This window comes from Podarcis filfolensis (genome assembly GCF_964270895.1).
Source record: "Podarcis filfolensis genome assembly, chromosome: 1".
NCBI classification, from domain to species: domain Eukaryota; kingdom Metazoa; phylum Chordata; class Lepidosauria; order Squamata; family Lacertidae; genus Podarcis; species Podarcis filfolensis.
Window position 1 is genome coordinate 94230578 of NC_139604.1, and position 6000 is coordinate 94236577.

A 6000-nucleotide genomic window follows, 5' to 3' on the forward strand; every position below is an offset into this window, starting at 1 on the left:
CAGATTCTGCTAACTGGAAGATTGTGATGGCACCATCCTATTTGTCTAAAAAGAACTTGGCATAATGTGGAAATGAAGAAACCAGCCAGTTTTGTTCGAGGAGAGGCAGCCAGCCAGCCAATGAATGCTTTTATTGGAACATAGCCTTATTTTGTGAAATATTGGGATGGTAAATGGAGTACTACCTTATTGTTTGTTTTATCTTCTAGGCCAGAGTACTTACTAAGTACCAGCTAAGTACTTACTGCAGACCCCCTGTTTTTCAAAAGCCCAGCAATGGACTACTTTTGAAAATTTTGATACCTCTATGGTAGTTTTTGTTATGTAAATGGAGCCACATACCCCCTGGTTACGTGGACCTGGGGAGTCTACAGACCACCAATTGGGAACCACTGTTCTAGGTTATGAAGACCCTATCCAATCCTATAATTCGAATACAAAACAACATAGAATGAGGAATTTTTACTGAAATCTAATGGCAAATTATATCCATTAATAACCGTGTGTGCATGTGCATGCATGTGTGTGTGTGTGCATATGCACACACATGCTTAGATACAAAAACACAGCCACACAGTATTATTGGAGACTTCAACAGTGGATTCCTTCAGGTTCCCATCTTGGAGGCACTGGGGGATGAGGGAGATGGGTCTTTCCCTTCCTTATTATGACCTGCTACGTATTTCATAGCAAATAACTCAATCTACTGAGACTTGGAACTGAAGGCTTCTGGGTCTGTGTGCTGGTACACCAGGTGGTAAGCTACTCAAGGCTGCACAGCAGAGAAACGCCAACATTGTAATGGCTACTCAGAAGTAAATTCCATTAAGTTTAATGGGGCCAACTCCCAGATAAAATAGGAATAGGTCTTTTCAGCCTTGCCATGTCTTCACCATCCTGGAAGATCCATTTCTTTGTTTAGAGCAGGTATTCATCTATGTCCCAGGTTTTTGTCTGAAACTGTATTAATTTGGTGGGTGAACCTGGGTAAATGCTTAAAGATAGAGGTGAGTAGGCTACCTCAGGATGAATGTCCAAATTCAGTATCCTAACAAGAGGTCCTACACTGGGTCAAGCATGTTGTTGTTGTTTAGTCATTTAGTCGTTTCCGACTCTTCGTGACCCCATGGACCAGAGCACGCCAGGCACTCCTGTTTTCCACTGCCTCCTGCAGTTTGGTCAGACTCATGTTTGTAGCTTCGAGAACACTGTCCAACCATCTCGTCCTCTGTCGTCCCCTTCTCCTTGTGCCCTCCATCTTTCCCAACATCGGGGGCTTTTCCAGGGAGTCTTCTCTTCTCATGAGGTGGCCAAAGTATTGGAGTCTCAGCTTCAGGCTCTGTCCTTCCAGTGAGCACTCAGGGCTGATTTCCTTAAAAATGGATACGTTTGATCTTCTAGCAGTCCATGGGACTCTCAAGAGTCTCCTCCAGCACCATAATTCAAAAGCATCAAAAGGGTCAAACATATTGTTACTCAATTCCCCCCTGCACCTCCTCAAGGAAAAGTATGCATCAGTGAGAAAGAGAAATTTAGATAGGATCTTCTAAAAATGGGTAAGAATGTAATTACAGCATTGCATTGCCTGGCACTGGTAATGTAGAATGCTGTATTTAAATATTATCTCCTGTCTGATCATATTGGCACTCCCTCTTGTAGATTTAAGAATTTCCACTGAGGTTAATGAGCATAAATGCCACTTTATGGTATCCTATGTTTATGTATCAGAAACCTGCTTCTTCCATTGCATTTTTCATAAAGTGTTCCTGTGAATCTTTCCCGAATACAAAGGGGCCATGTGATGAATTTATCTATTTATTTGCATTTTCTGTCAGCTTTCCCCCTGAAGGCTCAGGGGGAGAATTATGTGTAGCAACCAGAAATATATAACTAAAAAACTTAGAGCAGATTGTTGCTAAACTCTAGTACATTTAGTTCTCATTTTTTTCAATGACAGAGATGTAATAGCACAATCCTATACATGTCTACTGAGATGTAAGGCACAATGAGTTCAATGGAGCTTACTCACAGGTAAGTGGGTACAGGACTGTAATCTAAAGCTTTTGTCTAAGACCTTTCCTAGTATCCATTTGGTAGTTATCTGGGTCCCCCCGTCTTTTGAAGATGGGGACAACATTTGCCTATCTCCAGTCTTCAGGGACCTCATATTTCTATTTAATACCTATTGTCACCTCATTGGTGATGATGGAGACATGCTTTGCCTACAAATGAAATCTGCAGAAAAACAGAATCTGTTCCTTTTCTTTTCCCTATTCAATGAAATTATAGCTGCTTTGTGAAATAACAGTGTTTATCTTTTGCATTTTCTTTCACTACTATAAAAATTGGCATTTCCAAAGCAGCGTAGACTTATAAAGCCTCAGTTCCCTTCCACAACATTACTGTATGAAGGAGGAGATTTGCAGTGCTGAGTGCTTTTAAAGGATATGGATTGCCATGGTAACCACTGACTTCTAAAGACCACACAAATTACATATTTAATTGAAAGGCATGTTTTGATTTTGACTCTGTTTTATTTTTGTATAGTTTATCTGCCATCTCTTTGTATATTAATTTGGTGTGGAGGTAGGGAGATGAAAGAACATTGAGAATGTTCCTGGAATAATTTGAGGAATCTGTTATATTATTTTTAGAAAAGATTGTTCAACTTCCTCTTCTTGGTCTTCTGTTTTGGACATTAATGTATTGTACTCAAGGAACATGACTGAAAAAAATAAATTCAAATGCAGATTGGACACTATTAGACTCCACCAAATTCTCTCTCTCTCTATATATATACATATATAAATATAATTTTAATTAAATTTTCTATTTTACAATTTAGAATATTCATTTATACAACCTTAACATATCAATGACTTCCTTTCTTCTCTTTCAATGGTTCATTTTGCATAGCATAAATCCCGGCATATTTTATATCAACTAAACCATTCAGTAGTCGATTATTACTTCCATCAAAACTTATTTACACTGTTGAATTTATCTTAATGCTGCCAACGTTTTCAAGTGTACACAACCCCTCCCCCATATATTCAATAAACATTTTCCGATCTTCTTTAAAGGAATGTTCTTGTTGTTCTCTTATTCTATACGTTAGATCCACAAGCTGCTCATACTCCACCAAATTCAACTGGAGAGCTGGGATGCAATTCTATACATACTGTCCTGGGAGTTGGTCCCATTGAACTCAATGTGACTTACTTCTGAGTAAACATGTTTAAAAAGTTGGGCGCCATCCTCACTCTCTGCCCAGTGGTAGCAAGATTCCAGGGGTTTCAAGGTGCTCACCCAGGGCTTGTGCTCCTTTAGAGAATTGAAGGCGTGACAGTGACTGTTGGAGCTTTAAGAAGTATGATTTATTCACATATTGACACCATAGAGGGAATCCAAATCTTACAGCATGGTCATTTTAAGCAGGGCTTGGAAAGGATGATCCTGGAGGAGGACATGGCTGTCTTATTAGAACAATGAACACAGGCAGCCCATGCTGCAACATTTTGTTGCAGGACCCACTTGTTTTTCTCCAAAGGCAACAAAGGAAGTTAGCACACAAGATGTATCTGGCAGTGAAATTCAGACAGCAAGACTTAGTCTTGATTCACCATGAATAGCCAATTACACGAATATGGAATAATTATGTTGAATAACACACTTGGAGTCTCCAGACATAATGGTAATTTAAATTATGGTTTTAGGAGAGACTGTTTTGTGTCATGCTGAGTATGTCTGAACATGAGCACTCAAAATTAAGTGCTGATTGCCTTAGAAGGAAAACACCACATGTAAGGATCCCAGGATGGTTAACTCCAGTCAAAGGCAACTATAGGGTTGCGGCGCTCATCTCGCTTTGCAGGCCAAGGGAGCCGGCATTTGTCCATAGACAGCTTTCTGGGTCATGTGACCATCACGACTAAACTGCTTCTGGCCCAACAGAACACCGTGACAGAGGCCAGAGTGCATGGAAACGCCATTTACCTTCCCACTGAAACGGTACCTATTTATCTGCTTGCACTAGTGTGCTTTCGAATTGCTAGGTTGGCAGGAGCTGGGACAGAGCAACAGGAACTCACTCCATCATGGGGATTTGAACCACCCACCTTCTGATCAGCAAGCCCAAGAAGCTTAATGGTTTAGACCACAGGGCCACCTTCATCTGATTGTCTTAGAAGGCAAACATCACATGTGCACCTTAATGTCACAGTATTAATACAAGTATTCAGCTGCAACCCCAAAATGACTCATGTTTAAGTTATGCCATAGAAAACTGCTTTAGAAATGGAATTTGCACTGGTACATGCAAGAAGCAAAGCAGAAGGGGATTGGTGCTTTGGTTAGAAGGTGCTAATGGACTATCTGTTGCACCACAGGTATGGAGATAAGCCCTAACTCAGGCATAGGCAAACTTGGCCCTCCAGGTGTTTTGGGACTACAACTCCCATCATCCCTGACCACTGGTCCTGTTAGCTAGGGATGATGGGAGTTGTAGTCCCAAAACATCTGGAGGGCCGAGTTTGCCTATGCCTGCCCTAACTCTTTGTGCCTTTGAATTGTACAAACTTCACAAATAATTACAGAATTTTTTGAATAACAGACTGCAGTTCTAATGGAAGCTGTAGACTTGAAATACTAGCTGTGCCTGCAGTCCCCACGGAGAACAACCCAGTTAATAGCTGAAGGGTTGGTATTGTTATAAATTGAGGGGGATCCCCTAAACCTAAGAAATTAACAAAAGGTAGGATTTTTATTATTTGGGATATGAATGAAAAATACAAGCTGCAGAACTGTACCAGACAAGGAATCCCTGAGCTGGCTTATGCAAACCATATTGGCAGGGCTAGTTAAGAGCAAAGCCACTAACAGACAAAAGTGCTAATTACTGGTCATTAGGACATCTAAGGAAGGGTCTCAAGGCTGTGGGATTACCAAGGTGATGGGGAGCAGGCAGGCTGCGTTCACAGGAAAAATGTGCTTCTACAAAACTAGGCTTGGGATAGGAAATGGAAGGGAAGGAGTTGTTTGGCTGAGAGGAAGAAGGAGAACTAAGACAGAACAGATCTTGGCAGGCTGGCTGAAGGGAGACTGGGAGAGATGTCTTGGACTTCAGTGCTGCATTGCTGTGAGGAGCAAGCCCCTCTTGAGATGACCATGTCGTAAGATGGTCACTCACTCCATCTTAATTCAGGTGTAAATATGTGAATAAATCTCTATTATTTGATTATTGATGTAAACCTCCAAAATGTATTTTGTATAGTTAAGTTTTTACCTCTACCTTCAATACATTTTATTTTATTTTATTGCTATGGGTAGTGGCTGATGCAAATAAAGATTCTTCTGATCCGATCCGTGAAATCATATTTCTTAAAGCTACCTCTTGATTCTCAAAGGAACACAGACCCCAGGTGAGTGCTTGGAACCTCCTGGAATCTTGCTACCAGTCAGCAGAGATTGGCTGGTGTCCAACCTTTGTAACGTATGTTTGTAGTAGGAAAGACAAAGAGGGAGAGAGAAGCAGGTGCAGCGGTTAAAAATGAAAAAAGCAAAATGAAGAAAAAAGCATACAAAATAGAAATGTATTTTAAAACTGCATTCTTAAGCACACCTATTAGGGTGTAAGCCGAAGTGAAGACAGTGGGACTTCTCAGTGGACATAGTGCAGAAAGAGAGACACATAGGTAGAGGAATATATATATAAAAATAATAAAAATTGTCCAGTAGCACCTTAGAGACCAACTAAGTTTGTTCTTGGTATGAGCTTTCGTGTGCATGCACACTTCTTCAGATACACTGAAACAGAAGTCACCAGACCCTTATATATAGTGAGAGGGTGGGGAGGGGTATTACTCAGAAGGGTGGTGGGAATCGGTGATTGGCTGATAGGTGTGGTAAACCTGTTGACGATAAGTAAAGGGACATTCTTTATCTCAGTGAGGCCTTCCACTCTGGCATGCAGCTGCCCCTGGTACTGATTTTTTTTTTTTT